Raw genomic sequence first — 23,344 nt, 5'->3', positions numbered from 1 at the left:
AATTGGTGAAATCTGCAGCAAGTCTAAAAAAAAATTCCAAGCATTTTCTATGTCTATATCATAGCAGGTTAAATATTTAAGATTTGAACAACGGCATGTTCAAGGACAGGAGAGGTTCCGAACTTTCACATCCAGTTACTACAGATACTGATACTACTGATTCATTACTTAGTTCAGCTTAACACTGACATCTACTGGCCTTGTTTTGTATTGCTGTAGTGAAAGAGGAGAAGTGGCGGTTCGTTAGTGACGCTATGCGAAAACAGTAATCACTAGCGCTACTACATCTGTATCTGTCCCACATAGAAGACTTATCAATAAACTGCAGTCATTGAGCATGGACTCCCATATTGTTGAGTGGATTAGGCAGTGGCTGAGTGACAGACAACAGAGGGTTGTAGTCAATGGAGAACATTCAAAACAAGGTAATGTTACCAGTGGGGTTCCACAGGGATCTGTACTGGGACCGATTTTGTTTAATATCTTCATAAGTGATATTGCAAAAGGCCTCGCTGGTAAGGTTTGTCTTTTTGCTGATGACACAAAGATATGTAACAGGGTTGATGTTCCTGGAGGGAAACGCCAAATGGAAAAGGATTTAGGAAAACTAGAAGAATGGTCAGAACTCTGGCAACTGAAATTTAATGTGGATAAGTGCAAGATAATGCACCTGGGGCGTAAAAACCCAAGGGCAGAATATAGAATATTTGACACAGTCCTGACCTCAGTATCTGAGGAAAGGGATTTAGGAGTAATTATTTCAGAAGACTTAAAGGTGGGAAGACAATGTAATAGAGCAGCACGAAATGCCAGCAGAATGCTTGGATGTATAGGGAGAGGTATAAGGCTACTTTCACACTAGCGTTCTGCTGTCCGCTCGTGAGCTCCGTTTGAAGGGGCTCACGAGCGGAGCAGAACGCTTCCGTCCAGCCCTGATGCAGTCTGAATGGATGCGGATCCGCTCAGACTGCATCAGTCTGGCGGCGTTCAGCCTCCGCTCCGCTCGCCTCCGCACGGCCAGGCGGACAGCTGAACGCTGCTTGCAGCGTTCGGGTGTCCGCCTGGCCGTGCGGAGGCGAGCGGATCCGTCCACACTTACAATGTAAGTCAATGGGGACGGATCCGCTTGAAGATGACACAATGTGGCTCAATCTTCAAGCGGATCCGTTCCCCATTGACTTTCAATGTAAAGTCTGAACGGATCCGCTCAGGCTACTTTCACACTTAGAAAATTTTCTAAGTTTTAATGCAGACGGATCCGTTCTGAACGGATGCGAACGTCTGCATTATCGGAGCGGATCCGTCTGATGAAACATCAGACGGATCCGCTCCGAACGCTAGTGTGAAAGTAGCCTAAGCAGTAGAAAGAGTGAAGTGCTTATGCCGCTGTACAGAACACTGGTGAGACCTCACTTGGAGTATTGTGCGCAGTACTGGAGGCCATATCTCCAGAAGGATATAGATACTCTAGAGAGAGTTCAGAGAAGAGCTACTAAACTAGTACATGGATTGCAGGATAAAACTTACCAGGAAAGGTTAAAGGACCTTAATATGTATAGCTTGGAAGAAAGAAGAGACAGAGGGGATATGATAGAAACTTTTAAATACATAAAGGGAATCAACTCGGTAAAGGAGGAGAGCATATTTAAAAGAAGAAAAACTACCACAAGAGGACACAGTTTTAAATTAGAGGGGCAAAGGTTTAAAAGTAATATAAGGAAGTATTACTTTACTGAGAGAGTAGTGGATGCATGGAATAGCCTTCCTGCAGAAGTGGTAGCTGCAAATACAGTGAAGGGGTTTAAGCATGCATGGGATAGGCATAAGGCCATCCTTCATATAAGATAGGGCCGGGGGCTATCCATAGTATTCAGTATATTGGGCAGACTAGATGGGCCAAATGGTTCTTATCTGCCGACACATTCTATGTTTCTATGTTTCTATCTACCTGTTATCTTGCAATAATGTTAAATACAATTAGTAACACAACTATGATAATTACATTATGATTTATATATTATTGCAGTAAAAACTTGAATGCATTTTTCAAGCAATAACATGCATTCACTAGAACAATGCCATTTTTCTTGCAGTAAAACATCTTTGAAGTAGGCAATCTGATAAAATTGTGCTTTCAGCAACATGATTAGAATTTGCATTACTAATGTAAAATGTGTTTGCTGTATCTATCATCTTGAAGCATTGTACAACACATTTAGTAACACTAATATAATAGTGGCCTTATGATTTTTGCAGAAAAACATCTTTCAACCACTTTGATGCAGTAATGCCTTCAGTAACATGGTTATAATTTGGGTTATTGATGTAAAATGCATTTGCTGTATCCACCTTTCAACAATGTACAAAACATTCATTAACATTATCTTGTAGCAATGTACAACACATTTATTAGCATGGCCATAACGCACTGCGATGACCAATGACAAATGGTAAATAAAAACTGGTTTCTTAAAAAAAAAAGGGGCAATTTATCTGTGGTTGCAAGAATGTAATTTATATTGCAATAAGCATATGAAGTGTAGAAAGGAACTTTTTTTTTTGCAGGAATCTCTAATATAGAACTAGTTGCCAGAAGCTGAGCTAACAGTACCTTGCCAGCAACAGTGGTGTACATCCAATAGAGGCAGACCACGCAGCTGCTATGGGGCCCCTAGGGGAAGGGGGCCCCGCAGTGGAGGATAGGCCCCACCCAGTAATTACAGTTGTATAGCTACCTGTGAAAAGAGAATGTAAGAAATGGTGAAGGACCTTTGGTGATGTCATCAACCATGTGACCAGTGCAGGAAGCCAAGGAATAGCAGAATAGCAGAGCCGCAGAAGTCTGAAGGACCTTTGATGATGTCATGATCATGTGACCAGTGCAGAGGACTGGTGAAAGACCTGTGGGATATGGCTGTGAGGGGGAGGAGCTTCTGTGTGGTGTCTGCTGGAAGAAAAGTTAGTGGTGTACTGGGATAACCCATATAACATCCTATAAAAGCTGGAAGTTGTAGTTCTGTCCTATTATATCCCTCTTCATGTAATTTCAACCTATGCCCCAGTACAATCTGGTAATGCTGGGAGTTGTAGTTCTCTCCTCTTATACCCCCTCTCTGTAATGTTTACTGATGACCCATAATAAGTCTGGCCATACTGGGGGTTATAGTTATTTCCTTTTAAAGCTATCGCCTAGTACAACTGTATGATGCCCTATAATAATCTGGACATGCTGGGAGTTGTTGTCCTCTTCTTAGGCTGGGTTCACATCACCATTTAGTTTTCCGTTTTGCTTGCAGGACTTTTTCCCATCTAAAATAACGGATCTTAGACAGAAATTAATCAAACGGATGCGGAATGTGCAGAACTGATGCTTGAAATGCAGGATCTGTTTTTTCTTTATTTTTCTGTTCTTCTGACATATCAGAAGTACGGAAAACTAAACGGTGATGTGAACCCGACCTTATACTCTCTCTGTATAATATCGACTGGTATCCAATAATAACAGCCTGGATATGCTGGGAGTTGTAGTTCTCTCCACTTTTTCCTCTCCCTGTGTTGCCCCCTCATTTCCAATAATAACTATCTGGTGATGATGAGACGTGTAGTTCCCTTGTCACTATTGTGATGTTCTGCAGCTTCTGAGGTGTGTATTAGGCTTTGTTCACATTTGTGCTGGTGATGTTCACTGTTCTGCTGTCATAGGAGCACAACAACGAAAGTCACTGCAGTTCCAGATCTGGCACTTCATGGACGTCAACACCTAATAGATCCCACTGACTATAATGAGATCTGACGGGTTTCCATCTGCTAGGCTATAAAATTGTGTCCAGCATTTATGACCTGATCTGTGAATGAGGCCCCAATACAGATGTGATCAAAGCCTTTCTTGTTCTCTAGCATCAGATTATGATGTTCTGCAGCAGCTGAGGTGTGTGTTAGGAGGTTCTGCAGCAGCTGAGGTATGTATTATGAGGTTCTGCAGCAGCTGAGGTGTGTATTTTGAGGCTCTCTAGCAGCTGAGGTGTGTATTATGAGGTTCTGTAGCAGCTCAGGTGTGTATTATGAGGTTCTGCAGCAGCTGATGTGTGTATTATGAGGTTCTGCAGCAGCTGAGGTGTGTATTTTGAGGCTCTGTAGCAGCTGAGGTGTGTATTATGAGGTTCTGTAGCAGCTCAGGTGTGTATTATGAGGTTCTGCAGCAGCTATGGTGTGTATTATGAGGTTCTGCAGCAGCTGAGGTGTGTATTATGAGGTTTAGCAGCAGCTGAGGTGTGTATTATAAGGTTCTGCAGCAGCTGAGGTGTGTGTTATGAGGTTCTGCAGCAGCTGAGGTGTGTATTATGAGGTTCTGCAACAACTGATGTGTGTATTATGAAGTTCTGCAGCAGCTGAGGTGTGTATTAGGAGGTTCTGCAGCAGATGAGATGTGTATTAGGAGGTCATGCAGCAGCTGAGGTGTGAATTAGGAGGTTCTGCAGCAGCAGCTGAGGTGTGTATTAGGTTCTGCAGCAGCTGAGGTGTGTATTAGGAGGTTCTGCTGAAGCTGAGGTGTGTATTAGGAGGTTCTGCAGCAGCTGATGTGTGAATAAGGAGGTTCTGCAGCAGCTGTGACGTGACTGACCAGTCCAGACCTGACCTGATCAAGCAGCGTCACCAGTCCAGACTTCAGTCCAGCTCCGTGACTTGCAATCATATTTTAGTATTCTTTTCCAGCATACCAGCAGAATACGAGAATCGCCAGATCCAGCATTCACAATCATAGGGTCCTTCGAGATCCCACATGCAGCAATGTTATGCCCTTTGTTTTTGCCAGAATCTGCAATGGAGGCTTCTGCTGGAAACTCTGCAGCAGATGTGCACGTATCCTAAGGAGTGCTATGGGTCGCTCACAAGGGGGCCCAATTTTGATTCTTGCCATGGGGCCCAGAGATTTCTATGTACGCCTCTGGCCAGCAAATTCCCCAAATGTATCTCCTATATTCTCCCTATAATCTACTTATACTGCCCCTATCACATTTTATCAGTGGTTAATGTCTGCAATTGTTTTTTGGCTGACAGAGCCATATCACAACATCCTTCCAGGTCACAAGTACAATGCAGAATGGCATTCTGTGATGCTGTCTGTAACAGGACCTTGCTCAATACTGCCCGTGATTGGCTGATCAGGCTGTATGTCAGCCTCTGAGCCAATCAGGGCAACCCCCCCACTACTTCCTCCCAGTGTCATGTGACCGTTCTTCTTCTTCCTCCCTCATGTTTTTTACCACCAACATAAACAGTAAAATGGCGATGGACACCATTTTTATGTGATTCATCTGAAGCGAATCAGAAAACTTTGGAACAACCTGGTCCTATTATAATCAATTCACTCATCCTTAGTTTAGACATATTTAACAATCCAAATACATTTTGGTCATAATTTCAAACTATATTCACAGACACAATATTCTGGTGCAAAACAAAGTTATTTTTTTTTTTTCAATTTTCTATTGGATTTTTTCTTACAGAGATAAATGAGCGAGAATGGAAGATTTTTTTTTAACACATAGGAGTAGCATCACTTTGGAAAAAGAACCAACACAGTAATGTACACTACTCACAAAAAGGGATATTTGGCTTGTGGGTGAAATTTCAGGATGAACCTAAAATGTACTCTTAATGTGACCTTCTATAAACTTTTGAACATGTCCAACTGTTTAATGTTTCAGTACTTTTTGCAAAACTTGCTGTTCTCTAACAAGGAACTTAATGGCAAACTTCACAACAGGTGATTCATCCATGAATTGCTCAATAAATTTCCTGGTTGAATTAGAATTGCTATTCAAACAGTCCTCCTCATCATGCTGTTCACATTTTGACATCATGAGACCAACACGATCATCAGTACCTTGCGAGGCTTCAAGCAGGATGTTCTGAGACAGAAGTGGTCATTTAGTTTGTCAGTGTCAGAGAGTGTCATCAGCAGGTTGCCACAGAGATACAGAGAGACTGGAAGAGTCACAGAAAGGCATAGAAGTGGACGTCCTTTGGCCACATCCCACACTGATGATCAGATGATGAATGCCACACAACTGCAGGCACATTTAAGGGAGGTGAGAAGCACCCAAGTGTCACGTCAGAACATTGAAAACTGTTTACGTCAGCGTCGTCTGCATAAAATTAGAGGGGCAAAGGTTTAAAAGTAATAACAGGAAGTATTACTTTACTGAGAGAGTAGTGGATGCATGGAATAGCCTTCCTGCAGAAGTGGTAGCTGCAAATACAGTGAAGGAGTTTAAGCATGCATGGAATAGGCATAAGGCCATCCTTCATATAAGATAGGGCCTGGGGCTATCCATAGTATTCAGTATATTGGGCAGACTAGATGGGCCAAATGGTTCTTATCTGCCGACACATTCTAGATGACCTGCAAGGGTACCTGACCACACCACTAGGCACAGGAGTCATCATCTTGCATGGTCCAGGGAGCATCTACGCTGGACAAGGGACCAGTGGGCCTCAGTGCTGTTCACTGATGAAAGTTGGTTTACACTAAGCAGAAATGATGGCCGCCAATGATGTTGGAGACGTCAAGGAGAGCGCTATGCATTAGCAACTGTTGTCACCAGACACAAGCTTTGGTTGTGGTGGTGTTACAGTGTGGGCAGGTCATGTCATTATCATCTCAGGCAGGATTACAGTGACAGTATGTAGATAGCACAATTAGTGATGGAGGCAGCTCACCTCCTTCTCCTTCCTGTACACCCTCTCTGATCTCTGCACAGGTCCTAGAACACTCTTCCATACAGGTCAATGAGTCAGCTCCTGTCCATTTTGCCTATGGTCTCTCTAAATGCTGTTAACAGCTTATGCAAGATGGCTACCATAATCATGTTCAGGTAATAGAATTAAAAGAATCTACAAAATTATTTGGTTTTAATTGTTTTCAATTCATATAGTATAGCATAATAAAATTACCACAGGTAATCCTAACATGCTTGGACCATGTTACTGTACATACTGAATGTACTACTGTTCCAATGACAATTCCATACATTATCTAACTAAAGCCTGTATTACACTGCCCGATTTTTTGCAGATAATCACCAACGAGCGTTCACATGAAAGCTTGTTAGCGATCATCTGTCAGTATAATACTGCCGCCGATTGACACTTGATCATTGGGCAACCCAAATCTTTTCACATATTAAAAATTATCGTTTGCAGGTGGAAGATTGTGGTGTCTAATAACAGCATGGGAACGAGTGATGGCATGACAATTGCTCCTCCCCATGCTGCGGAGGAGATCGCTGCATCTAATAGCAGTGGTCTCCAACTCTAGGGAGCAGACAATTGCTGGGAGGGAACGCTTCCCTCCCAACAAACGTCTGCCACGTTGGGCTATGTAATACAGCGTTAACACCACCACACATAGTACTGCCATATAGTTCATTTATAAAAGTGTCAAATAGTGAACACAAAACAGTCACATTGTGTCAAAGTGCTCCAATAATAATGCAATACAATTCTTAAATGATACGAAGATGCAAATATTAGGCTACGTAGGCTATTGTGGAGACAGGGTAGAGAAGGATTCAAAGTGGTAGAGTCCCTATTATCCCCTTTGCCCGTCATACTATTCAGCTGTCAATCCTTATGCTACTTGGAGAAAGCTTTATACAGACCTTATGTAGATGCTCAATCTAAGCAGCCAAAATGAAGCTCTGGTAACTGATAATCTACCAGAAGAAAATGTCCATTTTTATACCTTTCTAATGGGTGTCTCATAGCAACACTACAAATCTTCAGATAATGCATTAGGTGTTATCTAGAAGAGAGAGCGATGTAGATAAGTGGAGACTCATTATAGTATTATATTCTGCATGGACTCTAATAATAAAACTACAGACTACTGAGCATAGTATGTAATTAACATTGCTTGCGATATTGGAAACCCTCCTATTTATTTCATGCTGTATTACACAACAGTACTGGCATATGTCAAAAATGTCAGATAGGTGCAGGTCCCACCACTGGGCCCCACTTGAATCTCTGGAAATGGGGACCCCGAAGTGAAGGGAAAGCTGCAGCCAACCTCTATTCACAGCTATGGGAGTTTCAAAAATATTCAAGCGCTGGCTCACCAATTTCCAATAGCCCAACAGCACTTATCTGACATTTGTGACCAATCCTAGTGATATGCATGGTTGGACTGGCCCAACAGAGTAACATAGGATTCTCCAGTGGGCCTAAGCTCTGACAATAATAGATTCCTTAAAGGGGTTGTCTCACATCAGCAAATTACATTTATCATGTAGAGAAAGTTAATACAAGGCATTTACTAATGTACTGTAATTGTCCATATTGCTTCCTTTGCTGTCTGGATTCATTTTTCCATCACATTATACATGGCTCGTTTCCATGGTTACGACAAACCTGCAATCCTTCAGCAGTGACCGTGCTTGCAGTAAAAGCACTGGCTTCTCTTGTGGCCAGCACCATGGGAGTGCGCATACAGCACTTTTTTTCCTATAGTGTACAAGCATGACCACCAATGCTGGATTGAAGGGTGGCGAAACCATGAAAACGAGTAGAGTCTAGACTCTAATCTGATGTAAAAAAAATTTGAGCCAGCAAAGAAGGCAACATGGACAATCACAATACATTAGTAAGCGCCATGTATTATATTTCTCTACATGATAAATGCCATTTGCTGAAGTGAGACAATCCCTTTATTAAAGCAGGGCCCTTAAAGGGGTTGGGCAGGAAGTATATATTGATGACCTATCAAGTGAACGGAGCAAGTATTTGTAAGTACACTGGACTTCCGAGGTGTCGGGCAGTGTAATGAAGAGGAAATAGCACATAGAGCGCCGCCTCCTCTTCAAACAGCTGATTGGGGGGGGGGGGTCTCGGACTCCTGAGGATCGGTCATCAGTTCATAATGCCCCTTGAAGGTCCTATATACACAGAGGTTGGGGCCTCAAAATCATTTTCTCTGCTGGGTCCAAGGGACTTCAGTCTGATGCTGGCGATATGCCACAAATGTTGAGATGGGAAAACGCCTTTAACTGTATATTTTAGAGGTTGATAAAATATAAAATGTCATTTTGATTATATCAGACTGTTCACCAATAGTGTATGTTATTATTACTTATTAGATGTGTTTAGATGGTTAGTGAAAACTGTAGAAAACCTGATTTAAAAGCCAAAGCCCCATCTAAATATTTACTCCTAGTCAATGTTGTGGTCACTATATTATCCCTGCAGAGTTTTTTTACAATGATGAAGGAAATCAAAATGTGTCATGCAGGTATGTATGTAGACTAACAGCATATGTCCATTGGTACTAGATAACAGGGCCAGTATGATGGGTAGGCAAAGGTAGGGGTCCACCCAAGGCACCACATCACCACCCGTATTTACTTTCAATTGTAACTACTGAGCGCTTCCATTGCTTATTAGTACAGGAGGCCTAGGGAGCGGTGAGTATAGCACCTTTAGTCCTGGTATTACTCACTGCTTCCTGGTCCTCTTCTTTGGGCGCCAGCACTGCCCTGGATCCTGACAGCGTACAACTTCATGATGTAGAGTGTGTGTGCAATGTCATGATATAATGCAGCACTGGCACCAGGGCAGTGCTGCGCCAAGAGAGCAGTGAACCCAGAGTGGTGGTGCCTAGAGCAGATGAGGAGAGATGACTATATATATATATTTTTTTTAACTGCATTTAGGGGACAGAAGGGTGCAGGTTATAGGGCGTGACTGAGATCTGAATAAATATGGGGACTGATCTGGGGTTGGTATGAATTTAGGGTTTGGTTTTGGGCCTCATCTGGGATCTGTGAGAATTCGGGGGCTATTTGGGGTCTGTACAAATTTGGGGGCTGTTCTGTTAAAATTTGGGGTCTGATCTGGGATCTGTATAAATTTGGGTTCTAATCTGTGTTCTGTACAAATTTGGGGGTTGGTTTGGGGATTTCTGAATTTGGGGTCTATAAGAATTTAGAAGCTGATCTGGGGTCTGGATAAATTTGAGGGCTGCTCTAGAGTTTGTATGAATTTGGGAACTGATCAGGAGGCTGATTTGGGGTCTGTATGAATTTGGCGGCTGATCTGGGGTCTGAATTCACTTTGGCTTCCATTCTGGAGGTCTGTGTTAATTTTAGGGTCTAGTCTGGATGTCTGTATTCATTTTGCAGTCTAGTCTATAATTCTGTATTAATTTGTGGGTCTGTCTGGATGTCTATTAATTTTGGGGTCTAGTCTGGGAGTTTATTAATATTGGGGTCTGGTCTGTGGTCTGTTTTAAGAAGAGATTGTCAAGCCATACAGTTAGATCCCTATATATTTGGACACTGACACAAATTTTGTTTTTATTACCTGTTTACTAAAACATAATTAAGTTATAGTTATATAATGGACATGAACGTAAAGTCCAGACTTTTAGCTTTTATTTGAGGGTATCCACATTAAAATTGGATGAAGGGTTTACTAGTTTCAGCTCCTTTACATGTGGTACCCTGTTTTTAACCCTTTAGGGACCCATGACGTACCGGTACGGCATGGTTCCCTAGTCCTTAAGGACCCATGACGTACCGGTACGTCATGTATAGTTCCGATCACAGCCGCCCGGTGGGCGGTGATCGGAACCCGGTGCCTGCTCAAATCATTGAGCAGGCACAATGGCTAAATGCGCGGGGGGGTCACGGGTCGGCGATCGGCGCAAACCGCAGGTCAATTCATACCTGCGGCTTGCGGCTTTTACCTGGTGCGGCGGCGGTGGTGCCATCGGGTCCCCATGGGGCTGTAGGGAGGACCCGATGGCATGGAAGGCAGCGCGATGGCTTCCTGAGGCATCTCGCTGCCTTCCGGTGAAGAGCCTGTGAGATCCAGCCCCCTGGATCTCACAGGCCGGAAGCTGTATGAGTAATACACACAGTATTACTCATACAGCCAATGCATTCCAATACAGAAGTATTGGAATGCATTGTAAAGGATTAGACCCCCAAAAGTTCAAGTCCTAAAGTGGGACAAAAAATAAAGTGAAAAAAAAAGTTGAAAAAAAAAGTTTTCCCCCCAAAAAATCTAAAGTTTCAAGTAAAAATAAACAAAAACGTCATTTTCCCCAAATAAAGTAAAAAAAATTATTAAAAAATAGGGGGGGGGAGTATACATATTAGGTATCACCGCGTCCGTATCGACCGGCTATATAAACATATCACATGACCTAAGCCCTCAGATGATCACCGTAAAAAATAAAAACTGTGCTAAATAAACAATTTTTTTGTCACCTTACATCACAAAAAGTACAACAGCAAGTGATCAAAAAGGCGTTTGCCCACCAAAATAGTACCAATCTAACCGTCACCTCATCCTGGAAAAAATGAGCCACTACCTGAGACAATCGCCAAAAAAAACTATGGCTCAGAATATGGAGACACTAAAACATAATTTTTTGGGGTTTTAAAAAAGCTGTTATTGTGTAAAACTTACATAAATAAAATATTTGGTATCGCCGTGTCCGTATCAACCGGCTCTATAAAAATATCACATGACCTAACCCCTCAGATGAACACCGTAAAAAAAAAAAAAAAAAAACTGTGCTAAATAAACCATTTTTTGTCACCTTACATCACAAAAAGTGTAATAGCAAGCGATCGAAAAGTCATATGCACCCCAAAATAGTGCCAATCAAACTGTCATCTCATCCCGCAAAAAATGAGACCCTACCTAAGATAATCGCCCAAAAATTGAAAAAACTATGGCTCTCAGAATATTGAGACACTAAAACATGATTTATTTATTTTTTTTAAATGATATTATTGTGTAAAACTTACATTAAAAAAAATGTATACATATTAGGTATCGCCGCATCCGTATCGACCGGCTCTAGAAAAATATCACATGACCTAACCCCTCAGATGAACACCGTAAACATATTTTAATAAAAACTGTGCTAAATAAACAATTTTTGGTCACCTTACATCACAAAAAGTGTAGTAGCAAGCGATCAAAAAGTCACACGCACCCAAAATAGTGCCAATAAAACCGTCATCTCATCCCGCAAAAATCATACCCTACCCAAGGTAATCGCCCAAAAACTGAAAAAATTATGGCTCTCAGACTATGGAAACACTAAAACATGATTTTTTTTTGCTTAAAAAATGAAATCATTGTGTAAAACTTACATAAATAAAAAAAAGTATACATATTAGGTATCGCCGTGTCCGTATCGACTGGCTCTATAAAAATATCACATGATCTAACCCCTCAGATGAACACCGTAAATTTTGTTTAATAAAAACTGTGCTAAATAAACAATTTTTCGCCACCTTACATCACAAAAAGTGTAATGGCAAGCGATCAAAAAGTCACACGCACCCCAAAATAGTGCCAATAAAACCGTCATCTCATCCTGCAAAAATCATACCATACCCAAGGAAATCGCCCAAAAACTGAAAAAAATTATGGCTCTCAGACTATGGAAACACTAAAACCTGATTTTTTTGCTTCAAAAAAGAAATCATTGTGTAAAACTTACATAAATAAAAAAAAGTATACATATTAGGTGTCTCCGCATCCGTGACAACCTGGTCTATAAAAATATCACATGATCTAACCTGTCAGATGAATGTTGTAAATAACAAAAAATAAAAACGGTGCCAAAACAGCTATTTCTTGTTATCTTGCCTCACAAAAAGTGTAATATAGAGCAACCAAAAATCATATGTACCATAAACTAGTACCAACAGTACTGCCACCCTATCCCGTAGTTTCTAAAATGGGGCCACTTTTTTAGAGTTTCTACTCTAGGGGTGCATCAGGGGGGCTTCAAATGGGACATGGTGTCAAAAAAACCAGTCCAGCAAAATCTGCCTTCCAAAAACCGTATGGCATTCCTTTCCTTCTGCGCCCAGCCGTGTGCCCGTACAGTAGTTTACAACCACATGTGGGGTGTTTCTGTAAACTACAGAATCAGGGCCATAAATAGAGTTTGGTTTGGCTGTTAACCCTTGCTTTGTAACTGGAAAAAAATTATTAAAATGGAAAATCTGCCAAAAAAGTGAAATTTTTAAATTGTATCTCTATTTTCCATTAATTCTTGTGGAACACCTAAAGGGTTAACAAAGTTTGTAAAATCAGTTTTGAATACCTTGAGGGGTTTAGTTTATAGAATGGGGTCATTTTTGGGTGGTTTCTATTATGTAAGCCTCGCAAAGTGACTTCAGACCTGAACTGGTCCTTAAAAAGTGGGTTTTTGAAAATTTCTGAAAAATTTCAAGATTTGCTTCTAAACTTCTAAGCCTTGTAACATCCCTAAAAAATAAAATATCATTCCCAAAATGATCCAAACATGAAGTAGACATATGGGGAATGTAAAGTAATAACTATTTTTGGAGGTATTACTATGTATTATAGAAGTAGAGAAATTGAAACTTGGAAATTTGCAATTTTTTACAAATGTTTGGTAAATTTGGTATTTTTTTATAAATAAAAAAGATTTTTTTTTACTTTATTTTACCACTGTCATGATGTACAATATGTGACGAAAAAACTATCTCAGAATAGCCTGGATAAGTCAAAGCATTTAAAAGTTATCAGCACTTAAAGTGACACTGGTGAGATTTGCAAAAAATGGCCAAGTCCTTAAGGTGAAATAGGGCCGAGTCCTTAGGGAGTTAAAGGGTCCAAAAGTATTTGGACAATTGACTCAAAGGATATTTCATGGACAGGTGTGTGCAATTCCTTCATTATTTCATTCTCAATTAAGCACATAAAAGGCCTTGAATTGATTTGAGGTGTTGTGCTTGCATTTTGAAGATTTTGCTGAGAAGTAAACATGCGGTCAAAGGAGCTCTCCATGCAGGTGAAACAAGTCATCCTCCATCTGCGAAAACAGAAAAAACCCATCCGAGAAATTGCTACACTCTAAAGAGTGGCAAAATCTACAGTTTGGTTCAACCTGAGAAAAAAAGAAAGCACTGGTGACCTCAACAATGCAAAAAGACCTGGACGCCCACGGAAGACAACAGTGGTGGATGATTGCAGAATAATTACCATGGTGAAGAGAAACCCCTTCACAACAGCCAACCAAGTAAACAACACTCTCCAGGATATAGGCGTATCAATATCCAAATCTACCATAAAGAGAAGACTGCATGAAAGTAAATGCAGAGGGTTCACTGCACGGTGCAAGCCACTCATAAGCCTCAAGAATAAGAAGACTAGATTGGACTTTGCTAAAAAAAAACATCTTAAAAATCCAGCACACTTCTAGAAGAACATTCTTTGGACAGATGAAATCAAGATCAAACTCTACCAGAATGATGGAAAGAAAAAAGTATGGCGAAGGCATGGTACAGCTCATGATCCAAAGCATGCCACATCATCTTAAAACACAGCGGAGGCAGTGTGATGGCTTGGGCATGTATGGCCTCCAGTGGCACTGGGTCCCTAGTGTTTATTGATGATGTGACACAGGACAGAAGCAGCCAGATGAATTCTGGGGTTTTCAGAGACATACTGTGTGCTCAAATCCAGCCAAATGCAGCCAAACTGATTGGTCAGCGTTTCATAATATAGATGGACAATGACCCAAAACATAAAGACAAAGCAACCCAGGAGTTTATTAAAGCAAAGAAGTAGAATATTCTTGAATAGCCAAGTCAGTCACCTGATCTGAACCCAATAGAGCATGCATTTCACTTGTTAAAGACTAAACTTCAGACAGAAAGGCCCACAAACAAACAGCAACTGAAAACCGCTGCAGTAAAGGCCTGGCAGAGCATTAAAAAGGAGAAAACACAGCGTCTGGTGATGTCCATGTCATTGCCAACAAATTAGAAATTAACATTTTATTTACAATTATTTAATTTGTCCAATTACTTTTGAGACCCCAATGTCCTCGCTGGTCTCGCTTGTACCTCCACCCCTCTTTCGTCTCTGAAATGTGATTGCAACAGCCAGTGACTGGGAAGCAAGCGGTGGGGGGATCAGTTGGATATCATTACTTTTTTTTTTTATAGCGCTCTAAACAGCTAGCAAAACTACATGGCTGAACAATCCAGTTTTTTGAGTACTGATCTGGGATTTAAATCTACTTTCAGATCTATTTTGGGGTTTGATGCATAACATTTGCGTTGGGGCACATCATTTTCCTGTTTCCATCTGCATCTATGGGCACTTATTTTTGGGCAGTGCAGTATTTAGGGGCATTGGGCAGTAAAGTGATTACACAGCAGGCACAGTATTGGTGGCAGGATGGCAGTGTTAAAGGGGACAGATGCACATGAGGTTTATTTGCTGTAGAGGGTAGGGATGGACTACAGAAACAATGAGTCAAAGTCAGAGATGTAACCTGAATATCCTGGGCCCTAATGCAAAATCTGTAACAGGCCTCTTGCTATTGCATGCATTTATTAATACTGGGGTATTCTTATATGGCAGAGGGGGTGTCACTCCCCTGGCAAAGGATGTCTGTGCAGTGAACTCTGCAGTCTTCTGGAGAAATCATCATGATGGTCTGGATGAAATGGAGAAGAAAAGCAAAGTGAACAACTCAAATTAGTGGGGACATAACCTCAGAGTCATTGTATTTGGGTTTGCGTGACTGCGTCTTTAAAATGTGTTTAAATCTCTTTATTAGAAGGTAAGGTCACTTCAAATTCTTTTAGGGGGAAGGGAAGGGGCAACTTTCCTACACTGCCAGACTTAAAGGAGTTATCCAAATTCTAAAATATCATCTCCAATGCCCAGGTCCCTCGTATACATTATACGTACCTGCTCCCTGGAACCTGCGGATCCCTGCCCAGCTACTGCTGCATCTAGCAGCTAGGGAGGCTTGTCCCCATCATGGCCTGCTATTGGCTGCTCCCCCCTTTCCCTGTCACTCGAAGTTTTGATCCACGCAATGGGGAGATGCAGCGGTGGCCGTGCAGGGATCCAGAGCAACGCAGATGTCGGGAAGCAGGTAAGTATAATGTATATGAGTAGCCTGGGCATTGGGGTGGGGGGATATTTTAGACTTTGGATAACCCCTTTAAATAATGTGGCTGTTATCGAGAAGATCTTGGTCAGCTTTGGCTTCATTTTTTATAAACTGCAGCAGCTTTTCCCCAGGCATCTTTCATGTATTTTGGTGCATTCATTCTAACTTCACAATCCTTGTAGAGCCTGTAGAAGAGAAGCATACCCACAGCATCATACTGACACAGAATGCATATGGAAAGAATCTGGATTTCAATATTTCTGATCCTTTGCTTCCCAAAAATAAACCAAATGTCGACTTCTAGCTATTTTATATGTATTTTAGTAAGGCTGTTTTTCTTTTGACAGCATTTGATTTAACACATATAGCAGGCCTGTACCTTTAAAACATAGTTTTATTTATGCCACACTGGTGATCTGCATTTTACTACATTTGGAACTTCTGAGGGTATGGCCGCAAATGCAGGTTTTATATGCAGTTTTTACAGCCAAAACCAGTAGTGGATTCAAAAAAAGAGAAGTAGTAATTGTAGTATGTAGTAATCCTTTTAGGATGCACTTGAAAAACTGCATACAAAAACCTGCAGTTGCGGCCATAGCCTCAGTGAGCCTTCATATTTCCCAGTTTAATACAGTTTTTGAAGTCAATGTCAGGATCGAAAATGGAACAGGATTATATAGGAAAGATTATTTTTAAAAACTTCCCTTACCATGATACGGTGGTGTCTGTCTCTTTGCCCAACAGAGCACATGGCCATCTCTGGAAGGTTGCTCTGCTCTGGCTGGTCGGCCTATCAGAGACTTGGACATTTAGGGCTCTGGCTCGGTGTGCAATCAGAGGTCTAGCAGCGAGATTTAAACCAGGTACTAACTCTAGCTCAGTGCCTTTGTTTGCTATAATGTCCTGGCTCCTGTTTGTGCTTCTGTGTACCTGAATCCTAATTCTGCTCATTAACTCGCTGTGTACCGACGTCAGCCAGTGCTTCTGATTATCCTCTTATCCTCTAATGATTTGGCTTCATCTGTGCTCCCCTAGTTTTCCCTTGGCCTTGTTGACTAACCTTCTGCCCCTCTTTGGTCATCTGGTAAGGTCTGCAACCTGCAAACTTAGGGTTTATGCCCACAGCTGTTGCCCACGGCGGGTCCGCAATACACGGGGCACCGGCCGTGTGCATTCCGCATCACGGATGCGGACCCATTCACTTGAATGGGTCTGCAAATCCAGAGATGTGGTGCATAATTGAACAGAACCACGGAGTGCTTCCGTGGGGTTCCCTTCCGTGCTTCCGTTCCGCAAAAAAGTAGTGCACTCACTGCAAGTGAATGGGTCTGCAATCTGCGTGCAGCTGCCCCGCGGTCGTGCCCTTACTAGTGTTGATAGAGCACCAAAGTGCTCGTGTGCTCTGGCCGAACACATCAGTATGCTTGTGTGCTCTACCGAGCACAATGGAAGTCAATGGGAGAACCCCTCTTCTCTTCCGAGCAGGGGATGCCTGGTTTGATGCTCGGGTCTCCCATTGACTTTCATTGTATTAAATTGTACTCGAGCACCCGCATTATTCGGCCGAGCACTCAGATGTGCCGAGCATAGCAATGCTTGAGCCGAATAGCAGTTCAGCCAAGCATGCTCGCTCAACACTAGCCCTTACACCTGTTTTCAGTTACCTTACTCCGCCGACATGAGCAGGGTCCCTAGCATCCAAGACCATCTGGCTCTGGTGAACTCCTAGGGGTAGCCTTAGAGTCTACCAACTGGACTGATGTATTACGATATGTAACAGATTTTGATTTTGTTGGCTGTGGTTCTGCTCAGTGATCTCAGTAGTGTTTTTACAATTTACTTACAAAACAGCAATGAATCCAGTACCAAAGAATTTCAAAAACAATCTTAACTATAATTTAAAAACGCCAAGCTCTAAATAGATTATAATTTTGTATTAGATGAGGTGTGATAAAGAGTTAAGTATAACATTTACATATTGTGCTTCTACTTACTTACTTGCAATGCTAAATGGAAGTTGCTATGGAAATTTCCTCAAGAAACAAGCATGACATTCAGTCTCTAAGATTACAGATATACTGATCTCCTAAGCTAATAATTATATAATTTCTTCTTTATGCAAAAGAATACATTAAAAAATATGTGTTTACTGCTAGACTGGGATGAAATCTAATCCATGGTCTTTGTTAATAAATCAGATAATCCTAATAATAGAAGCATTTACAGCAAGGTTGCAAAAGTTTTTCCAGCAAATAACATGGTCAGGAATGTGTCACCACATACATTGTAGATGTACCCTGGTGGAGTTATGTGCTTGTCCTATGTAATTTTCTGACCTATGAAAAATACACAGTTGAATCACATTATTATAACCACCAGTTAATAACCAGAATAACCGTTGTGTGCAGCACAGACATCAGCTAGATGGGCTGGGAGCAGGGCCGGCTCCAGGTTCATGTGGGCCCTTGGGCAATAAAGTCTCAGTGGGCCCCCTTACACTGTACAGATACACCGTAATATAGTAGATATCACCTGCAGTCCTATGTAACAACACAGATAACACAGTGATGGCTATTAGTAATGAGCGGCAGGGGTCATATTCGAATTTGTGATATTTCGCGAATATGTAGAATATTTGTCATATATTTGCGAATTCGTATATTCGTTATATTCGACATTCTTTTTTACTATGCGAAAATCTGCAAGGTAATGATCGCGTAATATGCGAATATTGCGTGCTCAATACAGGCGTGGGTAAAAAACTAATATATAGCACTATAGAATATAGTGCTATATATTTGTTTTTAGAATATTCATCATTTTTTCCATCTGAACACATGATTCCTCCCTGCTTCTTGCTTGTGGGCCAATGAGTCATTGGCCCACAAGCAACTTAAGCAGGGAGGAATCATGACTTCAGATGGAAAAAATTCAATATAGTGCTATATATTTGTTTTTTAGAATATTCGTCATTTTTTTTCCATTTGATTAAGTTGCTTGTGGGACAATGACTCATTGGTCCACAGCAAGAAGCAGGGAGGAAATATGTGTTCAAATAGAAAAAAATTAAGAATATTCATCATTATGAATATATAGCACTATATTCTAAATATTCGCGAATTCTCGAAGTGCCGATATTCGAGATTAAAATTCGCTATTCGAATATTCACACTCAACACTAATGGCTATCTGAGTACAGAAAATGTATAGTAGTTGTGTTACCTGCAGTCCTATGTAAAATGACAGATGACACTAGTGCTAATAATGTGTTAGTGTTACCTGCAGTCCTATGTAAAACCACAGATAACACTAGTGCTAATAATGTTTTAGTGTTACCTGCAGTCCTATGTAAAACCACAGAAAACACTAGTGTTGATAATGTGGTAGTGTTACCTGAAGTCCTATGTAAAACCACAGATAACACTAGTGCTGATAATGTGGTAGTGTTACCTGCAGTCCTATGTAAAACCACAGATAACACTAGTGTAGATCATGTGGTAGTGTTACCTAAGTCCTTACTGTGCCTCCCTGTGCCTCTCTCATGGACTCCGTGCCGGCGGCGGTGCCTCCTCTTCTTCCTTTTTCTTCTTGCCCCGCACAGAACGTCCTGATGCAGCTGCATAAAGGCATAGGAACACTATCGGCATTGTGATCGTGACACACACACAGGAAGAGACACATACACAGGGACACACAAAGACACACACACTGGGTTGGTCAAATACACACAGGGACAGACACACACACAGGGACAGACACACACACACACACAAGGTCAGACACACACACAGGGATTGTCAAATACACACACAGGGACGGTCAAATACACATACAGGGACGGTCAAATACACACACAGGGACGGTCAAATACACACACAGGGATGGTCAAATACACACAGGGACAGATACACACACAGAGACACACATACACACAGGGACACACACACACACAGGGACAGATACACAGGGACACACATACACACAGGGACACACACACACAAAGGGACACACATACACACAGACACACACACACAGGGACACACACACAGGGACAGACAGACACACACAGTGACAGATACACAGGGGCAAACATACACACAGGGACACATGCACACACAGGGACAGACACACACACACAGGGACAGATACATAGGGACACACATACACACAAGGACACACACAGGGACAGATACATGAACAGGGATACACACACAGGGACACACAAAGGGACAGATACACACACAGGGACGGTCAAATACACACAGGGACAGATACACACACATAAGGATGGTCAAATACACACACAGAGACACACATACACACAGGAACAGACACATACAGTTAGGTCCATACATATTTGGAGACAACATTTTTCCAATTTTTGTTCTGTACATTGCCACAATGGATTTTGAACAAAACAATTCAGATGCAGTTGAAGTTCAGACTTTCAGCTTTAATTCAATGGGTTGAACAAAATGGTTGCATAAAAATGTGAGAAACGAAAGCATTTTTTTAAGCTCAATCCCTTCATTTCAGGGGCTCAAAAGTAATTTGACAAATTAAATAATTGTAAATAAAATGTTAATTTCTAATACTTGTTGAAAACCTTTTGTTGGAAATGACTGCCTGAAGTCTTGAACTCATGTACATCACCAGACGCTGTGTTTAACAAGTGAAATGCATGCTTTATTGGGTTCAGATCAGGTGACTGACTTTGCCATTCAAGAATATTCCACTTCTTTGCTTTAATAAACTCCTGGGTTGCTTTGGGTTTATGTTTTGGGTCATTGTCCATCTGTATTATGAAACGCCGACCAATCAGTTTGGCTGCATTTGAGCACACAGTATGTCTCTGAAAACCCCAGAATTCATCCGGCTGCTTCTGCCCTGTGTCACATCATCAATAAACACTAGGGACCCAGTGCCACTGGAGGCCATGCATGCCCAAGCCATCACACTTAGTGGTGAGCGGGAGGTGCCATATTCAAATTCGACGAAATTCGCGAATATTCGTCTCATATTCGTCGAAATCGAATATTCGTCATTATTCTAGTTATCGCGATTAATATGCGATTTAAATAATCGCGTATTGCGATTTTAACTTAAGGTAACTTTTCTATTGGTTTGATATCTAGAATTAGCGAAGATGACGAATATGACGAATGTATTCGTCATATTCCTCGAAACGAAGATAACAAAGTATTCTCCATCTTCGTTTTAGCTCCATGTTCGTCAACTTCGCTAAATCTAGCAATCAAATAGGAAAGTTGACTATAAAGACAGCTAAGTTTTTAATTCGCTATGCGATAATATTACTTAGCTTTTTTTTTTTTATAAATAAAATAATTATAATACTTGATAATTAATATAATTATTCTATTTATTTAAAAAAAAAAAAAAGTAATATAATCGCATTAATCATTGGTGGCAGTGGCCACAGGGTCCCCTTCCCCCCCCCATCATTGGTGGCAGTGGTCAGTTCCGATCGGTAGTCCAAGCAGTATAATGCTTGGGCTCCGATTGGTTACCATGGCAGCCAGGACGCTACTGAAGTCCTGGCTGCCATTGTATGTTAGCGAGCAGCATTATACTGACGTGCGCCGTGGCCGCCGGGCGCTCCTTCTTCTCATAGGTCTGTGCGGCGCATTGCTAATGCTATAAGCATTAGCAATGCGCTGCACAGACAGAAGAAGGAGCGCCCGGTGGCCACGGAGCACGTGAGTATAATGCTGCTCACTAACATACCATGGCAGGGTGCACTTCAAGTGAATGTTCAAAACTGTTTCTCTACATTGCACTGTGTTACCTCACCTGTCTAAGCTGCTGTTCGTCTTCTTAAAGAGACAGTACCATTTTTTGCTGTTTGTCTTCTTAAAGAGACAGTGCCATTTTTCGCGAAACCATAAAAAATGTCTAGACAAGGCTCTGAACACTCTTTTATGGCTGAACCAACGCAGATACATCACGCCTCTGAACCGGCAGACGTACAGGGAGCAGATTCTGCAGATATTACCGAACAGAGTGTAAGACCCAAACGTACAATAAAATCAACACAGTGAAAGTGAAAACTATGAAGCCACTAGAGATGAGTTCTCCAGAAATCTATCAGACCTTTGGGACAGAACCTCACACTGCATGTCAGTTTTGTCACACTCTAATGATCAACCAGCTGAAATAAGAGACTCTATAAATCACCTATTTGCTGTGTATGTACGCTACCAACAGCTGTCTGCAAAATACTTAGCCTTCTTGCAGGACTCTAATATAGAAGGTTCTTCAGCAGAACTTACTAGGACAGTGCAAAATGCTAAGCTTAAGGCAGAACTCCGCATTACTCAACTGCAGGAGACCAGATCTCACAGATCCACCACAACCAAGCGCATTGCACTTTCTTCCAGATCCTTTCGTTCCAGAAGATCAAGATTAAGCCATAAGTTTATAGAGCTATGCAAAAAGGTAAAGGACGGCTCACCTCTGGCTCAAGATGGCAAGGTGCACCAAACAGATGTCGTACCCTGATCACCAAAGAACAATTGTAAAATAAAAAGAATGGGCACTCTTATACCTGGTTCTCAAAGTTAGCAAAGTGACACTATTTATTAATGACAATTAATACATAGATCGTCACCATACATGAATGAATATATATGTATCCTAAACAGAATATTACCCTAAAAAATGCTGCAATTAAAATACCGAATACAATATCAGATAAAAATTATAAATGGATCAGTCCACTGATATAACTACTAGATGGGGATGGCCGGAGTTGACCAGGCTGCATGGGAATAAGCAGACTGAGTGTCCTCTATTAATTATAGCAGTGGCCAGTGCCGGGAATTTCTCCAGATAAAACGTAAAAATAATTATATATCGACGTGTGTGCATATAAACATATAGTGCAATAGAAACCAATAGTGATATAAAACAATTGTGTAGAGTGAAAAAACCTGTAAGGTAAAATATGATAATTATGTGATTAAATATAGCAGTGCTCAAAATAGTCGCGTAATAAATAAAACATAAAGTGTCACTGGAGACTCGGCAATATAAGAGGGCAGTAGGTCTCACTGATGGTTCTATTCCTAAAAAGCGATCTTCCTGTTATACCATAGGTCTCCTAAGAATCGGCTTAATATAGCACTATTCGGTCGGCACAGTTCATCAATGTACTATATTGCACAAAGTTGCGATCCAGCAGTATAGCTAGTTAGGCATACTTTTCATTCCAAAGTGGCAGTGCGGTGTGAAGGAATTATTGTGCAGCAATGCATATATTTTCAGCAGTATTCAGTTTGTTACTCACGTACAATCCTGCAAGCCCCACCGTGGCGTCCCACGTGGTGTAGAATCAGGGTGAGTTGCTGCTTTACT

Source organism: Bufo bufo, chromosome 1 (genome assembly GCF_905171765.1).
Source record: "Bufo bufo chromosome 1, aBufBuf1.1, whole genome shotgun sequence".
Classification (NCBI taxonomy): Eukaryota; Metazoa; Chordata; class Amphibia; order Anura; family Bufonidae; genus Bufo; species Bufo bufo.
The sequence above is the reverse complement of the archived record's forward strand: the minus strand, read 5'-3'. Positions refer to the sequence as shown.